This window comes from Podarcis cretensis (genome assembly GCF_951804945.1).
Source record: "Podarcis cretensis genome assembly, chromosome: 2".
Classification (NCBI taxonomy): domain Eukaryota; kingdom Metazoa; phylum Chordata; class Lepidosauria; order Squamata; family Lacertidae; genus Podarcis; species Podarcis cretensis.
The window spans coordinates 29,368,770-29,387,953 of NC_137171.1; the positions used below are offsets into that span (position 1 = coordinate 29,368,770).

Sequence of the window (19,184 nt, forward strand, 5' to 3'; positions counted from 1 at the left end):
GGCCAGCATGAATAAATCGCTACTGGCACATGGAGAAGGCAGAGTGCATGGAAACGCTTTTTATCTTTCCATCCCAGGGGTACCTATTTATCTATTTGCATTGGTGTGCTTTTGAACTACAGTGGTACCTCTGGTTACGTACTTAATTCGTTCTGGAGGTCCGTTCTTAACCTGAAACTGTTCTTAACCTGAAGACCACTTTAGCTAATGGGGCCTCCCACTGCTGCCGCGCCACCGCCGCCGCGCGATTTCTGTTCTCATCCTGAAGCAAAGTTCTTAACCTGAGGTAATATTTCTGGGTTAGCAGAGTCTGTAACCTGAAGCATATGTAACCTGAAGCGTATGTAACCCGAAGTACCACTGTACTAGGTTGGCAAAAGCTGGGACATAGCAACGGGAGCTCACCCTGTCGCGAGGATTCAAACCGCCGACCTTCCCGTCAGCAAGGCTTGGTGGTTTAGACCACAGGGTCACCTCTAACCTGAACCATTAAGGCTGAAACATGCTTATTTTGTCGTAAACCTTAGGCCACAGGCAAAAACATTCCTCTTTAGCCAGGCCAAATATAATCTATGGCCTGTGAAAGTGGGGCGGGGGGGGAGTGGACTGTTATTATGATGATGGTGATTAGGCTGTCTCTCATTATGTTTTTATTATGTTTATATCACTGATGTTCTGTATTTATGTGTTTTTAATGTTGTACACTGCCCTTGGATCTTCTGATAAAGGGTGGTAAATAAATTGAAATAATAATAATAATAATAATAATAATAATAATATAACTCAGTGATACTTACTTCTGAGCAAACATGCACAGCATCAGAGGACGCAAAGATGCCACAAGTCTTGCAAGCAGCAGCTCATCTTCTCCCTCTCAGTTTGGGGGGCAGTGTACCAAACTGGCACAAACATTGTCAGAAACATGTTTTGTTTCTGAGTGGAGAGGCTCACACTCGGCCACAGCTACATTAAAATGCTGTGGTCTCTACATGGACCTCTAGAAGCATCTATTACTTCCAACCTGGAGAAAGTGATGGAGAAGAACTCCCATTAGATACAGATATAGAGTGAGAGAACTTGAGCCCCTGTCCTGTCAGTATCAACTACATCCACGAGCTAGCCAACTAGCATCAGGAGGGGAAAGAGGTAGCGCTTATCTCTAAGCAGATAGGAAAAGGGACCAATAGGAGAGAGGCGAGTTTTGTCTCGAGGCTTTCGGTGAACAGCTGGTGATTCCCACGCCTCCCACACGCCAGTGTACCTGCGCCATCTTCTGTTGGCTTCTCAGAGTGGTTTGCAAAGTACGAGAGTTTGGTTTATTTTTTGGACACTCCCTCCGCGCTAAAAATAACTTTTTTAAAAAAATGCCTCCTAGTTTCTTCCTCAGTTCCCCCAACCCCAACCCTACGCCGGGTTTATTCCTGCCTTCTGTGAGTTTGCAAACAGCAGCGCCTCCGTGAGAGAACCTTTTCAGTCCTTCAGCCAAGGACTAATCGAGAAGTTCATTTGTTTAGGCTTGACGTAGAGACTGGGATTCACTGTGTTATCACCAATCTCTATCGTTGTGAGTGGCCTTTGGCTTATTGTGTATACATTTTTCAGCTTCATATAGACTCATATGGCTTATACTGTATGTACTTGTAGTTCTTGCATTTTATGGGCATTTGGCTCCACCCTTTAAAAGAGGGATGTATGTGTCCGTAAGGGCAGCTGTGGTCAGGGAACACATGCTCTGCATTCAGAAGGTCACTAAGGGCAGATAATCTTCTGGAGACAGACATAAAAGAGCAAAATTGTGGTCTGTGAAGCTTTGCAGTGGGTTACAGCAGTGCCGGATTTACGTACTGTATAAGCTAAACAAGCTATAGCTTAGGGCCCCACTCTTTTGGCCCCTCCAAAATCCCCCCCCCCACTATTAATATACTTCTTCTTAACTGTATTTCAGTTCAACAATTACTTTGATAAAATACATATTTTTAATGTGCAAATGGCTTTAGATACCTATTAGGTCCATAAATTACCATATAGCATATATTCAACACAAAAAACAGCAACAATTTGTTGTTGACAAAGGACAGCTGGACATATAATGGGTCCCATTACCTTCAGTAGCTTAGGGCCTCATCAAACCTAAATCCAGCCCTGGGTTACAGTGTAGTATTCTGCACACTCAGCACATGTCTGTTAATTAATGAAGCCTCCTAGGTCCACCCAACGTTACCTTAACTCTGGAGTCTTATTTTACCAGGCATGGCTAAACCCACAATTGCAACATGGTTGGTGCAAATCATCCCCAGAAGGTTAAGTGAGTAGAATTGCCCCTCAGCTGTATTATTATGCCTAACCTGTCTGCATATTTTTAAATGGTGGTAATAATAATAATAATAATAATAATAATAATTTATTTATACCCCACCCATCTGACTGGATTTCCCCAGCCACTCTGGGCGGCTCCCAACAGAATATTAATAATAAGAAAGCAACAACATCAAACATTAAAAACTTCCCTAACCAGGGCTGCCCATATGAATGTTGGTTGCACTTCGTCCTTTTCCTAGTGGCAACTTGATTTAAAGCCCAGCCCCTGACAGCTGCTTAGCCCGGAGAGTTTTGCTTATTTCTTTCCTGTCTTTGTGCCTTTAAATGAACATGGCGATATGTAGTGCCTGTGCAATATTGGGCAAATATTATCAAGTTCACAACACTCCCATTTAAATATAGACAAATGTTCTCTTATAGACACTAGGAACTTGAACTTACAAGTGGCCTCTTCATAAATATTAGACACTTGTGCATTATAATGAAGTATTATATTTTTTTAAAAAAATGTTTATAATTTGCTCCAGTTCGTGCAGTTATGCGAAGGACATATACCCTTTCTTCCGTTAGGTGGCAGAATGGATCCATCATCATAACCTTTGAAATACCAACTACTGCATCTCAGAAGCTGGAGTTTACTGCAGTGCTATTTGTAGCAAAGAATGGATCTGTAGCTCAGATGGACAAGAAATGGCATATCTGCCAACATAGATACAAAACCAACAAATTGTAAGTTTGCATAAAGGAATACAATGAAGTATATCAATAAGGAAGTCCCAGGATGGTGCATATATCTGTGAATATTTGTTGCATTGGCAGGTGTGAAACAGAAGTTAATTCATATTGATTTAAAGCTTTTTCCACCAGATATCATTAGGAGGTTGAGATAATGATTGAATTCAAGCAGTCAGCATTGGCCTCTGAAGCCATTGGAGACTGAACTTATGGGGGGCTGTGCATATCCCAAAATTCTGCATTAGTGCAGGAAAAACAAACCCAAACATGGATTTTGGTATTGAGTGTGCAGAATTAAACATCCTGGGAATTGCAGTGTTTTTATAACAAGCAAGTTTCTAGTCCTTATTGGGAGTGATGAAAGGATTGTCTGTAAGTGGGCAGGAGCTGCTGAAATCTCCAGGTTAGAGCAGCAGAGCCTCAGTGTCGGGTGCAGTCCTTTTTTTCCTCCTTGTGAAGCAAAATAAATAGTGCAAAGCACATCAATATACAGAAATATGCTTAGAATTCAGGATAACGTGGTAGATAATTTTGAGTTTTGGAGACAGCACAGTCCTGAAAATGCCTACTTGCCTTCCATGTTACTTTATGCACAGAGGACCTAGGAAAAAGATCCTTTAAAATTATCAAGGATCCAATATCCTGCACAAACTCCAACCCATGTGCTTTAGGAAAAGAGGTAGAGGAAGTATGTGCCTTCCTGTGGCTAGGTGAACTGAGGCTGCAGCCATATTTGCATTTATGTGAAAACTACCAGTTAGCGATGGTGATGCATGAAGATGCTTCCATTGGCAAGTGACCATGAGTGGTTTCTTATACATTTTTATTACGTAGCCCTAATTCTTCTCACTGCTGTAAATCAGTAGTACAGTGGTAGCTTGGGTTACAGACGCTTCAGGTTACGTGTTTTCGGGTTGTGCACTGCGCTGAACCCGAACGGGTTACTTCCAGGTTTCGGTGCTCACACATGCGCAGAAGCACTATATCGCACTTTGCGCATGTGCAGAAGTGCCGAATCGCGACCCGCCCGTACACAGACGCAGTGCTGTGAACGCTGCAGGTTATGAACGTGCCTTCTGCACGGATCAAGTTCGCAACCCAAGGTTCAACTGTAATGCAGGTGGTAAAGACCAAAGAACAGCAACTCTTACCTTTTCCCCACCCCATCCCAGTGTCTGCTGCGGCTGCCTTTCTGTGTCGTTAAATAGTGCAAGAAACAGCTTTGCCATAAAAATGGTGCTCAGAGGATATTATGTACACAGTATATTCTAGAGCAAGCTGAGGTGAAAGATCTCATACATATAAACAACCAATGCGGAGATTTCCAGGCTGCAAGATATGATTGCACAACTGGGAAATTAGCCTGAGATTGCAGCTGACACCGCTGTGCGGTTGTGGCTCAGCAAACCCTTTATTTCTAAAGTCACAGTTCTCTGCTCAGGGCAGGAGCTTTGCTCCACAGTCACGGACGTGTGACTTCCATGTGCATTCTCAGCACAGTTGTTCCAAGGCTGACAGCCCTGTTCAGTTTCTCTCTTGTCTCCAGCAATAGTGCCACCTAGTGTATCTGACAGGAAACAGTTCAAGGTGTAGGCAAACAAAATTTCAATTTGGTTTTTGGAAATGTAAAGTTGGGAAATAATGCCAGATGCTTTTAATTCATCAAGAGTTCTAACTTTCCATTATTTGTGTTTGAATGCTTATTTTATGTACAGTATTGTGCTTGTGGCAGTGAAGCCTTCTGCACTGATTTTCCCCTTGGGGAGTTTTCAGAATGCTTGCAGTCCATCTTCCATGAGGGAAGTGAAAGTTCGCTGTTTGGCTGGGATTAAGATTTCAAACAGACCTTAGAGACAATTGTAGCTTTCTTGTGGGATAGACTTGAGGACTGGGACAAGATTCTGGGAGATAGGGAGGTTCAGGAACAGGGAAACCAGAGACAAGTTGGGTGGTGCAATGAAGTTCAGCCTAGGCAACAGTTGAGAAACAGGAATGGTAAGGGAAGACTTCATTGCAGGTTTTGTCCCAAGGGAGAGGCACGTGAAAGTTTTTCTGTCTCTGATATTAAAGAATAATATTTTTTTTTATTTATATCCCGCCCTACCCAGCCAAAGCCGGGCTCAGAACGGCTAACAACAGTAAAAATAACACAGTTTACATGAAATCATAATCAATTAATTGAAATACATTCTAAAATCAATTCATTCCAAAATCAATTCAGAGTTAAATTAATGGCAACCATTGGGCTAGAGTTCTATACGGATTACCAAAGGAGGGGGTCAGACTGTGCCTCAGCCAAGGCCTGGTGGAACAGCTCTGTCTTGCAGGCCCTGCGGAAAGATGTCATCCCGCAGGGCTCTAGTCTCTTGTAACAGAGCGTTCCACCAGATCGGGGCCACAGCCGAAAAAGCCCTGGCTCTGGTTGAGGCCAGCCTAACCTCTCTGTGGCCCAGGATCTCCAAGATATTTTTATTTGAAGACCGTGGGACATACCGGGAGATGTGGTCCTGTAGGTACGAGGGTCCTTGCACCTTGACTGAAGTAGGGGCACTGTTTGCTGCTTAGTCATGGCCAGGAAGATGTATTGGGCTACTGGTGGTGAATATACAGGGTTAAAGGAAGGGGGTGGGCAAGGAGAAAACAGGAAGAAGGCAAACTTTCACACTGAAGCTGGAAGAGGCTGTGCAGTACTGTCAAAGAAGCACATTGGCCAGGGAGACCTGGCAGGACAAGGCCTATGCAAACACTTGGTTTTAAGGATTGTATGTCTGATATAGGTTCTTCATAAGGCAATCATTAGGGCTCAGGCATAATTTGATGGAAGCCGGGGACATCACAACTATATTGGTTTTTTTGAGACTTGGCATTCTAATCTGAGACTGGGCTTTAGTTTGGTGTTCAAGTGGACTAAAGGCACACAAAAGCTGGAAGGGGAAACAAGCCAGGTTTGGTCTCTAGCTTATACTGAGCTAGAAATGTGACGCTTCACCACGGCTACCCCACGTGCTATTACCTGGGCTAATGGAAGCTGTCACTTGTTGTTGATTACTGCCTGTCTGCCTGCCAAAATGTGTATCACACGCTAAGGGGACATTTGATTCTTCAGATCATATGAAATGCCTGAGCAAATAAAAATTGAACAAACAGTCTATCACTGTCTGTAAGTTAGGATGATAAGCCTCAGAAACTCATACGTGCGCATATGCTAGCTATCAGGTAGAGGTGTGAGAGTGTGTCTGTTTAGGAGAAGCAGAGAACGTTGAGCTTCACCTGATTTTGCTACCAACAGAACTCTCTGCTGTCTCTGCTCCTCCTTCTTGTCTGCAAAATGCTTCAGGAGATCTTTCCAATGCAAAATGCAGTTTGAATTATATCGAAGTGTTGCATCAGTTTCTCTCTGATTTTCGGATATCAGAACCAACCCAAGTATGGAATCAAGATTAACAAATCTGATAAAGCAAATGTCAGTTTTGCTTAACATTCAGTGTGAACGTGGAAATGAGTCGTGTTAAAATATTCTTTTTGTCAGCATGCGTTTGTGCTGCTCCCACCTGTATCCACATACTGGTTCCAGTCTTCATTTCCCACTTTTATTCAGACTTCCATCCTGCATCTCTTTCCACATCTTCTATTTATTGCTCTGAACCATTTCCCTCTGCCTCTTCAGTTTCTACTCTCAGTCACCTTGACCTCTTCTGCCTCTCTTCCTTTCAGTGTGAACTTGCTGACTCTCCTACCAGTGACCACTTTCCTCAATCCTCTGCCCTCTATTCATGCTTTTTAAGGCTCCTATTTCTTTTATCGCATTGTCCTGCTTCCTTCTCCAACTCTTAAGAGACGTTGCATTGCTAGAAATGCCTGATATTAATTGAATTATTGTGCTCCTGGGAAGGTTTCAATCAAAAGCTATTCTGCAGTTCACTCTTTTAATAACATTTTGTGCATATTTTCTTTGCTTTTCTTCTCGTTCGCTCTGGTGCTGCCTGCTGTTTTGCTTTCCCCCCTTCTCTTCCTTGTGCTCAAGAACTCTGCAAAACCAATGACAAAAGACTGCAATTTCAGCCCAAGGCTGTATAGATAGCAGCAAACTAAACTATGGATTATGCCTTACTTGAAACGCATGCTGAAGGCGATTGCTACTAGCAGGAAATTATTAGTGCCAAAGGGGAGAAGCAATGTATATTCTTGCCCATTAGCAGGTTCAAGCAAAGTGATTGGTGAAGTTAATAAGAAGAGAAAGCACCAAACTTATTAGATTGCAGCCTCTTAAAGAAAGCATATAATTGGCCATTCCTTCAGATCTTGCCTGAAAGCCAAGAATGAATGTGAAGTGCTAACACACCTTGATTTCCCACTAAGAGAGGCATAAATGGAGCCAGAATCAAATTTGGGCAAGGACAATATCCCTTAATTTGATTTGTCCTTTTACCTTGAGAGAGGCATCCAAGAAGAGTTGACACATGAGAGCCAGAATTCAGGTCAATAAGATACTCTTTTCAGATCAGCATCAAGTCAAACACACCTTGCAGACTGCTTGCATTACAATGGCACCTGGGACACAAGGGTAGCTGCTCAGAGTCATTCTGTCGGGCTCCGGAGAGTTGGATGAGCAAAGCATATGTTTGGAACTTGAAGGACATTACTGTAATGTGGTCAGAGAGGCTGGTGTTGAAGAGAACACAAGAATGGTGTTGCATGGACTGAAGCAAAGGACAGATAACCCAAAACTAAGCATTGACTAACAGTTCATTGGCATGACGTTTGAGGGTTTGGTAATATAGTGTAAATGACTGACAAAGGATAGCTGCATGCTTCCCAGCCAGATATAATTACAAATTTGTTCTGCCTGACTAACACCACTGTATTGGCCTTTGTTTGATATAGGCCACTCAAACTGCTATGTCTTTGAGTGTGCCCCCCCCCAAACTGGTGAAACGGTTAGAATGGCTTTGACCGCTTATGTAAAATACAACTCTTGTCCAGAAGAATTTGCAATTTCTGTGCAGTATGGAAACTGGCTGGAGCAGAGGCGCTGAGTTGCACCCAACATTTTTTTGGGGGGGTGGGCTGTTACGCATTTGTGACATCACACATATGCCACTGCTGCCCTTCAACCTAGACAGGCCGACTCAACTGTTACTCAGAAGTGAGTCCTTCTGACTTCAATGAGTAATACACCCAGGTAAATGTAATTATAGCCTACTGGGATGCAGGTGGTGCTGTGATCTAAACCACTGAGCTTCTTGGGCTTGCTGATCAGAGGGTCGACAGTTCGAATCCACATGACGGGGTGAGCTCCTGTTGCTGTCCCCCAGCTTCTGCCAACATAGCAGTTCAAAAGCATACCAGTGCAAGTAGATAAATAGGTACCGCTGTGGCAGGAAGATAAACGGTGTTTCCATGTGCTCTGGCACTTGACACAGTCCTCCGTGCACTAGTAGCGGTTTAGTCATGCTAGCCACATGACCCAGAAAACTGTCTGTGAACAAACGCTGGTCCCCTTGGCCTGAAAAGCGAGATGAGCATAGCACCCCTTAGTTACCTTTGACTGGACTAACCATCCAGGGCTCCTTTACTGTACTTTTACCTTTTAATTATATCCTCAATTTTGCTTTAACTCAGAAAGATGGTGGCAACCAACTTAGCTAACACATGTAAGAGAAGCAGCTGCAATATTTTATTCTGTAAATTTTAGAAAGTGATGCAAAGAGGAGCAGGCAGCAAAGGAAATTGACCTTCCAGCTCTTAACAATGATAATATACCTGCCATAGAATTCTAGCCCATGCTGAACTGTTTTTCTAACTGAAGCCACTCAAACACTTTGGAGCCTACTGTAATTACAGCAGTGGGCATGTTCTTGGTTGGGCAAACCAGGAACACAAAAACCCTGATACAAATGAGAAACAAAATTATTCCGAAATATATCCACCTTTGTGCATAGTAATAGAGGAGAAGGAGTATCTTATGGGTGCAGAGTTTGTAAAATATGGTTCAACACAGGGAGTCTTAATCCTATTATTCACATTAGCCAAGGAGCAATCTTGTTTCTACTTTTCATTTACTTTTCCTATTAAGGCAAGGGTTGTCAGACTTGGACATCTCTCACAGCACTTTCTTACAGCTATAACTTGTTTCTTTCACAGTACTTACAAGGCTGTCATGGTTGAAAGTATGTGCTTTAATTTCTTCCAGTATTGATTCATTCTATGAGCAGAGTAAGGGATTTTCAGTAAATTGCTTAATAACAATGAAGTGCAAAATGCTGAACTCTTTCTTCCATGTCTGTTTTTCATAGCCCCTGTTTCCTTGCAGAAAACATTCATGCCCCAGGAAATTTAAGAAAAATTGTGTTCCTTTAAAAACACCACCACAAAAACTGCTTTCTTTGTTTTAAAAATGCAGCATAACTGATTGAAACCAAATAGTGTGTTGTTTCTATCTAGAGTTATTATGGATTCTGGCACATTATAAGAATGTGTCATTCATCTTCAAGAGCAGTGCTCAACAATACCCAATCTCAGGACTCACTTGGTAGAAAATATAGGAAGGGTGTTGAATTATTCTTCCCGGAGAAAACAGTTCATAATAATCACATTCTGGGTTCCTCCTGACTTTGAATGCTACCTAATTGAGAAAATGAAGTGAATTAATTAATACATGCAGGGACCCAGATGAGCTCCTTAGTCAGAGAGAAATTGACTGAGAAAATTTTAATCAATTTTTGACTGTCTGTGAAAAATACAAATTAAAAGAATGCCAAGGTGATTTCACTGGGACAACCACTAATCTGAGCAAAAGATTTGTACAAACTGGTAATCTGGGAGTTTTATGCAGCTAGCTTCCTCAACACTCCTGTCCCCTAAGTACTTGGTTGGCACTATCAGTTGGGCCTGAAGACCATAAGCAAGACAGGGGAAGGGACCTAATAATTAGCAAAGGATCCACCCCCTCAGCCCTCTGTTTCATTCCTTAATCACTGCATGCAGTGGCTGATAACACACCACGCCAAAGGTGGGAATTCCTTCAGCATGCAAATCTGTTCTTTTGGCTCCCAAGACTCTTACAGATCTTGTGGAATGTTAAACTATCGCAATTAATATGGAGAGAGGCAACTAATGCTGATTCTACTCAGCCCTGATCCTCATAGTTTAAGTTCAATCATCCGGTTCCATGGGAGCTTGAGGCTCACAGGGGAAGCAGGTGATGTCCTGAGAAGGTCAGTTCAAAGTAAAGGGCAGAACCTAGGACTGGGTCTTACTGGCTAGAGCATTCTTCTTCTGGACAATGGCGATGTTCTGAAATCCCCATGTCCCCATCAGATCTACTGCATGTTGTGCCAGGAAATTCTAATGTATCATTATGTCCTCCCTCAAGGTGATAGGCTATTGGCAGAAGGGATGTGAAACCACCACTGCACTATGGGAGCTTTGCTGCCTTAAGAGTCCCAAAGTGCTGTATGCTTACTGTTTCCAAGGTAGACTTCAGACTCTCCTATAGCACACCAGTTTGTGCCACTGCACAGTTTGGGGACTTATTGTTCCCATTTGCTCTCCTTTCTGTCATAGGCTTCCCACGTTAAGATTTGGTGAGTTACTCAAATATGCCTTTTAGAAAAGACCCAAGATGACAGTTGTTTGGAAGAGCAGACGTGTTCTCTTCCTCACCTTAGGAACAAAACCTTTAGGAAGAATTCCTTAGATGGGAAATTATGCTTCTGTGATCTCTCAGTATCAAATGAACCAAGGATCCCTGGTGCTCTCTATGTGCACCTCATTCGTAAGCACATAACATATATAGTGGTATTTACAGCAGCATAGTTGCTGTTTGATCAGACATCTTAAAGAATGAATTTGTAGCTGATTGTCTGCAACTTTGGTCACATGTCACTGTTTAATATTAGAGTGTGAGAGTGTGGTTTTCCTTTCCACGCGAATGGGGGAAAAGTTCAGTGGATGTGGTCACAGTCCTTATGTGCCCTCATGTTCCTTCAGCCAGTAAATGTCAGTTTAAAGGATTTAATGCCTAGTGTTGCAGAATTATCCTTTTTTTTTTTTTAGGGGGGTATAGTAGATTAGAAGGGGACGCGGGTGGCGCTGTGGGTTAAACCACAGAGCCTAGGACTTGCCGATCAGAAGGTCGTCGGTTTGAATCCCCGCGATGGGGTGAGCTCCCGTTGCTCTGTCCCAGCTCCTGCCAACCTAGCAGTTCAAAAGCATGTCAGAGTGCAAATAGATAAATAGGTACCGCTGCGGCGGGAAGGTAAACGGCGTTTCCATGCGCTGCTCTGGTTTGCCAGAAGTGGCTTAGTCATGCTAAGGAAGTCAGGACCTGGAAGCTGTACGCTGGCTCCCTCGGCCAATAAAGCGAGATGAGCGCCGCAACCCCAGAGTCGGCCACGACTAGACCTAATGGTCAGGGGTCCCTTTACCTTTACCTTAGCAGATTAGAAGAGGAACCACATGGTTGCCTCAACAATGATGAACATGCTTATTGTGGAGTTTTGTTTAATTGCTGTCAGGAACAGTACAGTACTTATAGTTGGGCACCATTGTCTCAATCTGCCCTCTCTCTCTTCTTAACGGAGTTCCCAAACGGACAGTTTGTACTGGACAGAGGGAAGTGGCACAAAACAGATGACCGCCCCCTCCCCCCAAAAAACTTGCACGACCACCACAACCCGTCCACACAGAATCTGGGCGGCCAATGTTTATATATACACATGCCACACAAACATGGAAGGTCCAGCCCATCTTGAACTTTCTCAAATTTTTGTTGTTTTTTGCAGTAGACAAAAAAGTGTTGGTTTTTTTTTAAAAAAACACCATTATTCCAAAATATTAGCTGAATAAAGACAATGTTGTGTGTCAGCATGCAATTATAGCACTATAAATTGTAAGTGCAGAAATGCCCTTCATTTGCCAGCTTCACACACACGCACACACACACACACACACACACACAGATGGACTTCCACCCACGTTGCCTAGCTCATCATTGCAGCGCTGCCACCCACTTCTTTTATATCTGGTATAGAAAGGGAGATGAAAGCCATTCACTTTGAATGCCTTGGCCTGAATAGGATTCACGATAGCAGTTGCCTTTCAGACTGGGTAAACAAGCAAGGCTTTTTATAGCAATTAGGCCAAGGGGGGGTGGGGACATAGCCGCATACCCATACACCAAAAGCCTGATTCTTATTATTAACACAATATATCCTGGGAATAACTTAAAACACACAGGGTGCCATTTAAGGCTTTCATTTAGGATACTGGTTAGCCATGTATATATCTTGTCGCAGGGTTAAATATTTGGGTTTGGAATCAGGGCAGCGCCAGCAATTTGCAGATGACGACACTCATATGCTTGCAAACAATCGATAAGGGAAGGAGAATTTCATTTGGTGTACATTTTTACTACTTCTTTTATTATTCGCATGATATATACAGGCAATGAAAAATTTATATAAGGTATATATTACAATATATTACGATATATTAAAGAGAGAGAGAGATAATAACAGTACAATAATTAAATAGCATAGAAATGTATGTCTAAAATTAATACTCAAGACATACATGTAGTTATAGTTTGAAATATTCTTACAATAAGCAGTTAAAAGTTTGTTTTCACCTTTTTTTGTAAGATATGTATCTTTTCTTTTTAAAATACTCCTATAATCTCTCTCTCTCTCTCTCTCTCTCTCTCTCTCTCTCTCTCCCTCTCCGTGTGTGTGTATGTGTCAACCCTCCCTAATTATAAGAGTGCTGCTTGCTTATTAATTAAAGATTAACCACTTAGCCAGCTGATTTGGTCTGCAGTTTAAAGCAAACTGACCTCAGACACATCTTTTGGACTGATACATGGATCAGAATGTAATTATCCTTCACACTTCAGATTTTGTAATACTGTTCTTGGTTCAAAGAATGCACTAAACTGCATAGTAGGAATATATATATATATATTTAGGATAAGGTAATGTTTAGAAAATTATCCATTGAAATTAAATACCCGTACTTAAAATTCATGTACTGAGATAAAATATGCAAGCATATATAAATACAAATTTGCATATAAACTTATTTTAAAATGTCCATCCCTACAACCAGTCAAGAAGTAGTAATCACAGCATCTATTTAGTGCTTTGGAGCTGTGGTTAGTTGGATGAAGGTGAACAGGTTGCAACTGAATCCAGAGAAGACAGATGTAATAACACCTTCACTCGGCTGGGGATCCATGTCCTCTAAGGAGGGCTAAGGTTGCCACAGATTAGTAGTGTCTCCCCTTCCCTAATGAGATCAGATTTGCAGTCTAAGAGAGCTACTGGACTCTGCATTATTACCAGTGCACTGGCGTTCTCATCCCTTCCTAGAGCAAAGGGGCCTAGCAATCTGTGTAAACTAAGCTAAAGTATTGACAAGACAGAACAAAGGGGACCTGTGGTTAGGGAGTAGAAACAACAACTTGGCTTGCACTACCCGACAGGGTTTAGAGATCTTGGGCTCCTGACCTCTGCAGAGGCTGGGGACCTGTTATAAGGAGATTTCAACTGGTGGCGCTCAGTGTGACACAATGGTTGGCTAGGCTGCTAGAGTGACCGTGGAGAAAGACTAGGAATGAATTCAGCTGAACATTGGTTAGAGCTCATTTTAGACCTGTTTTTGCAACAGCGAAGAAATCACACTTCGCCATCACCATTGCCCTGCTGCGTTGGCTTGGCCAGAGGAGTTATTCCAAGTAGTGAAGGAATTCTTACAGGAGGAACCCTTGGCAGCTTACTTGAAGTATTATGCACAGCACATTGCAAGTACACACTAGCTCTGTCTTGCTCCACATTGAGAACAGGATCTATGATGGTGAGAGGCGGCTGCTTTTCTGTTTTGTTGGATAGCTTTCAGCGTGCACAGCCTCAGAACGTGGGCAGCTTGCTCAAAGGACTGAGGCCAACTACTTTCTTGTTTGATCCATGTCCATATTGCCCGATTAAGCTGCCAGAGGAAGACAGGCCAGATGGGTGGTTGAGGTTGTAAATCTATCTCCAGAGGAGAACAGTAATCCTGTGGCAATAAAGGAAGCAGTTGTGCTGCATTTGGTTTACATGCCCTCATTTGATTCTACCATGCAGGGTAATTCCTGGCTACTCTCTAATTTGTTTAGTTTGAGGAAGGCGGTAGAGTGGTAACTACTCAACTCCCAAGCTTTGTTGAAGAAAAGTGATTGTTTAGATTCTTTCCCATCCTAGTTTTGGACTGAAATTACTTTGGTTGCCCTTTGAAGATGACCTTCACCAGGAGCTAGTCGGGGGAGTGTAACATTTTGGTGCTGGTGAACCTTTTAGCAGCTTTCAATACCATTAACTCTGATATCCTTCTGGGACTTCTGGCTGACATGGGACTGCGAGGAACTCTGTTGCAATGACTCTAGTCCTATAAGGCTGGACATACCAAGAACAGTGGTGCTTGGCTCCATGACTATGGGGTTCCTCAAGGTCCCATCCTTTTCCCCATGCTATTTAACATCCATGTGAATCTTTCATCTGCACCTATTTGAAAACAAAAATATATTGCACCTATGAATACTAGGCATATGTTCTTGCAGAGGAATGTAACTCTTCTGAAAGGATATCTACACACATATCAAGATATCAAAAATTATAACTTTGGCAGTCTTTGGTAGTATGGGCCATTTCTTTAGCCAGGGGATGGGAAACCTATGGCCCTCCCAGATGTTGTTGAAACTCCAAACTCCCAGCAGTACCAGATAGCAGGGCTCATGGTCAGCATCTGCAGGGCCAAATGTTTCCCCTACCCTGCTCTAGGCCAATGCATATAGATACCAAGGGCTGTTGCAACAGCCAACAAAATAATTTTAATAGGCTGGAAATTAACTCTATTCCCTTGATTTACTCATAGCTGAACCAGATGGCAGCCTTAACCACAAGAGAAAGAAACAGGGAGAGGGAGAGAGAGAGAGAATTGTTTATTGGAAGCATAATAAAGAAAGTACTTAAACTGAAATATAGACTTAGTTCTTAGAGTGCTTTGGAGAAGAACTGGAAGGAGAACGAAGTATGTGACCTTTAAAAAAGGGTACATCCTAGTCTTGGTCTAGCATACCTGAAAAGGTGAGCCTATGCGTCCTTTGATATGGGGTGGACTACTCCAAATTCTCTTATGCAAAGGTAGTGAAGTAAGCCTTACTTTTCAGAGTGCACTATCTGTAGGGATCTGTCCTTCCCTTTAGAATGAATCACAAAGCTTTTCTGCTTTTAAAAGTGCTCAGAGACTGAATATCTTATAGCAAGCCTCACGCCTCCCCTCTCATTGACACTCACACAGATACCCACTCCCCACCCCCCATAGCAGTTACTTCATTTTTAATGGTCATTTGCCATCAAGAAAATCCTTGGTCTACTTGAATAGTGAACAGATGTTACATGTAGATGCCAGAGAACCAAGAAGCATCACTGTTGCCACCTTCCCAAAGATATGTGAAGTGCCAGAATTTAAATTTCTGAAAGCTATCCAAAGGAAAAGTTTTCAACACTTCCTCCCGCTCCTGAGATACTTTGCAACTTTGCGATTTAGTTTTGAATGTAAACAGGTGATTCAATTTCACAGTTCCTGACAGAATGTTTGTTTTCAACAAAACTTACTTTCTGGGCCAGCAAGAATTTGGAATGGTCCCAGTGGCTTGCATTTACCTCTCCTAGAAATACACATTTTCTCCTCTGAAATGCAAATTTTCTCACTTTAAAAGAACACTTCTGTCTCCTACATTCTATGGAAAAAATAAATAAAGATAGGAAAAAGTCTTGTATCCAGAGAAATAAACATGAACAGAATTATTAATCACCTCCTCTTAAGAGCTCTTCATTTCTTGTCAGAAGTAAACATACAATTGTCCCCACCCCTACCCCTGACTTGACTCCCTCCCTCCCCCAGGACAGATCAGTCTATTAAGTTTTGCCAAAGAACATGATTATATTATTTCTATAACTTAAAAAAACGAACGACTAGTAGTAAATATACCACACTAACCACTGGGGAAGTGTGACTAGTTTCACACCAAAATTCCCACTGGAGCTGCTAGATTTCAAGTCAGGTTATATTTAGCAACATACCATTGTTATGTGACATTCTGTCAAGTGATCAAAGCTCTGTCAAACAATTACTGTGCAGAAGATAAAAGATGCTGGAGAAAATGTTATTTTTGTGATAGCATTTTGCCCGCAGTCTTGCTTCAATTTAAGCACCTCTGCTCTTCAAACTACAGGCACAAAGAGGTAGCCAGTTCCACCAATTAAAGGCAAAAACTCATTCCACACAAGCCAAACCTGGCAGCATGCACAGTGCACCCAGTTGTGTTAAAAAAGACACTGAGTAGACATACATGTTAAAACATTTCAGTCTGCTTTTCCACCAAAGGCTTTCAAGTCAACATAAAAGACAAAAGTAATTTAAAAAATGCAACAATATTGATCAATATACACAAAAAGAACTTAACATAAATCTGCAGCAACATAGCACCAGAATAGCAAACTAAAGAGAAAATAAAAACGACTCCAATCCAAAGGACTGATTAAACAAAACCTGTAAAGTGGGGGACCCTGGGACAGCTAGGCACCACTACCAAAAAGATCCTGCCCCACTACATCGACAAGTGGAGGGGGGACACAGAGCTGGACCTTTGCTGAAGATCTCAACTGATGGGCAGGTTCATGTGGCAGAAGCCTGACATTTAAATATCCTGATCCCAAACTATTCAGAGCTTTGAAGATAATGATCAGCCTTTTGCAGGGCTCCTGGTTCATTTCCTAACACAATTCAAATTAATGGAGTTGATTGAACCATTGAACCATGCCATGAACTTCTAAGAGCAATCTGGTTGCAGGGTTATTTATATACCAGCTACATTTTCTAGACACTTTCAGAAGACCACATTACAAGAAATAAGCAAACCTAGTTCTTTGGAAAGTATGAGAGTTGTAACTCAGTAGGGACTCGGGATCCATAACAGCACCTCTTCCAACTACGATTTGCATCATTCCCCCCCCCCCCCGGGGGTATTGTGCTGTTGGAGGATGAGACATCAAGTGTATAGAAGGCAGGGTATAAATGATAAATAAATAAAGAGCCAGTGTAGTGTAATGGTTAGAGTATTGGACTGTGACCAGGGAAAGCAGGGTTCAAATCCCTTATGCTAGGTAGGACAACCAAACCCCTTTGTCCAGTACAGCCCCCCCATGCCCCCCTCCGATACTCCTTAGTATGGAAGGGGGAGAAGTTCAATTCAGTTCAACTCGGTTCACATTTAAAAGTGAACTTCCCTGATTTGCAGTTTCCAAAATGATATGCAAACCAAAACACAGTCCTCCTTTGGAAATCTCACTTTTCTGAATGTTGAAGTACAGTGCTCCAGTCCAGTATTCCGTACAAAAAGTGCATCTTCTAGTGTAAAGTGTGCATGTTAATGCATATAACAGTAAAAAATAGCATACAAAAATGCAGTCTGTTGAGGGAAATTGCCTTGCAATGGCAACACGGCATATAAGAATGTGTATATTAATAAAAATTTGAACTAAAATACTGTGCTGATGAATTTTTCATGAGGACTTAAAAACACACACCAAACAAACTGGTGTAGGAGTGTAGAGAACGGAACTGAATAGTGGAATAAATAAGAAAGGGAAAGAAGCTGAAATTGGCATATTCACCCATCACTGCTCCTGAGGGATGGTAACCATATGGAACAGTATATGATACGGTGCTGAGAGCTGCAGTAGATGGGGGCAGGGAGAAATCAGCAAAAAGCTGATGCCCGTTCCTTACATAAGTTGAAGTGCTTTCTGCTAACACAAAGCCACCATTGGCTACAATTCTATATATTTCCTCATAAAATTCAGGTTTGTACACTGAGATTGCAAAACAATACTTGGATATTTGTCACATATCGCGTAACTTGTTGGAGATGATTGTGTGGAAAGTGGCTTTGATAGAGGCACAGCAAGGAAGGGGGAAATGCAGGAGGAGAAGCAAAACAACATTTTGGAAGCAGTAAGAGATATGAGCTATAAGAAAAGCACTAATAACCAAAGAGGAAAATAGTAAAGGACACTGTGCAATGCAGAACACATTGGTTTTGATTTATTGTAATATTGCATTTTTAGATAATTGCAGCCACCCTACGGGCAGGTAATAAATCTAAATAGCAGTAGTAGTGGCAATTGGTAATGACAGGGCAACCCTCCATTTCAGCACCAATCTTGCAAGGTAGGCTAACAGCCCTGAGGAACCCAGCCTAGTCCTTTCTCTCTGCTGCTGCCAACCACTCACGTGTCCCTAGGGCAAGGGGATGGGCAAGATTCCTACCTCACTTTGGTGGTTTTCTTGAGAGCAGGGGAGCAGCCAGCTGAATTCCAGCTTCACCTTGTCTGCAGTACCACATATTTTAACAATCTGTGCACTGGAGAGCCAGTGTGGTGTAGTGGTTAAGAGCAGTGGACTCGTAATCTGGTGAACCGGGTTCGCGTCTCCGCTCCTCCACATGCAGCTGCTGGGTGACCTTGGGCTAGTCACACTTCTTTGAAGTCTCTCAGCCTCACTCACCTCACAGAGTGTTTGTTGTGGGGGAGGAAGGGAAAGGAGAATGTTAGCCGCTTTGAGACTCCTTAGGGTAGTGATAAAGTGGGATATCAAATCCAAACTCTTCTTCTAAAAAACCCCCACAACCCCCCCCCCCAAAAAAAAACAATCTGTGCACTGCTCTGGTTTCGCCAGAAGCGATTTAGTCATGCTGGCCACATAACCCAGAAAAACTGTCGGCTCCCTTGGCCAGTAAAGCGAGATCAGCGCCGCAACCCTAGAGTCGTTTGCGACTGGACCTAACTGTCAGGGGTCCTTTACTTTTACTTTTTAGTGTAGCAGCCCAAGCAGCCTAAACACGTGGGAGTTTAATTGGTGTGTGCAGAAACCAATACAGCCCAGAAATCCAATTAAACAGTTCATTCCAAAAGGAGTCAATGCAAAAAAAAAAAAAAAAAAAAAAAGGAAGGAGGAGAAATAGCAAGCATGCAGGTCAAAATGGAAATAAAACACTGTAATCAGGATATTGGTCTAACTAATCCTACACT

At 42.4% G+C, this 19,184-nt stretch overlaps 1 long non-coding RNA gene across 2 annotated transcripts; it reads right to left on the reverse strand.

Annotated features, from left to right (window-relative positions):
- Window positions 1-5,447: 5,447 nt before the first annotated feature.
- Window positions 5,448-15,925, reverse strand: LOC307211218. Of its 2 annotated transcripts, XR_013836347.1 has the most exons (4): window positions 15,708-15,925; window positions 14,497-14,594; window positions 9,584-9,679; window positions 5,448-8,560 (listed from the first exon to the last, which is right to left on the reverse strand). It is a non-coding gene; the product is annotated as an uncharacterized lncRNA (long non-coding RNA). The 2 variants fall into 2 exon arrangements; XR_013836348.1 differs by lacking the exon at window positions 15,708-15,925 and having other exon boundaries at window positions 14,497-14,932.
- Window positions 15,926-19,184: the final 3,259 nt, after the last annotated feature.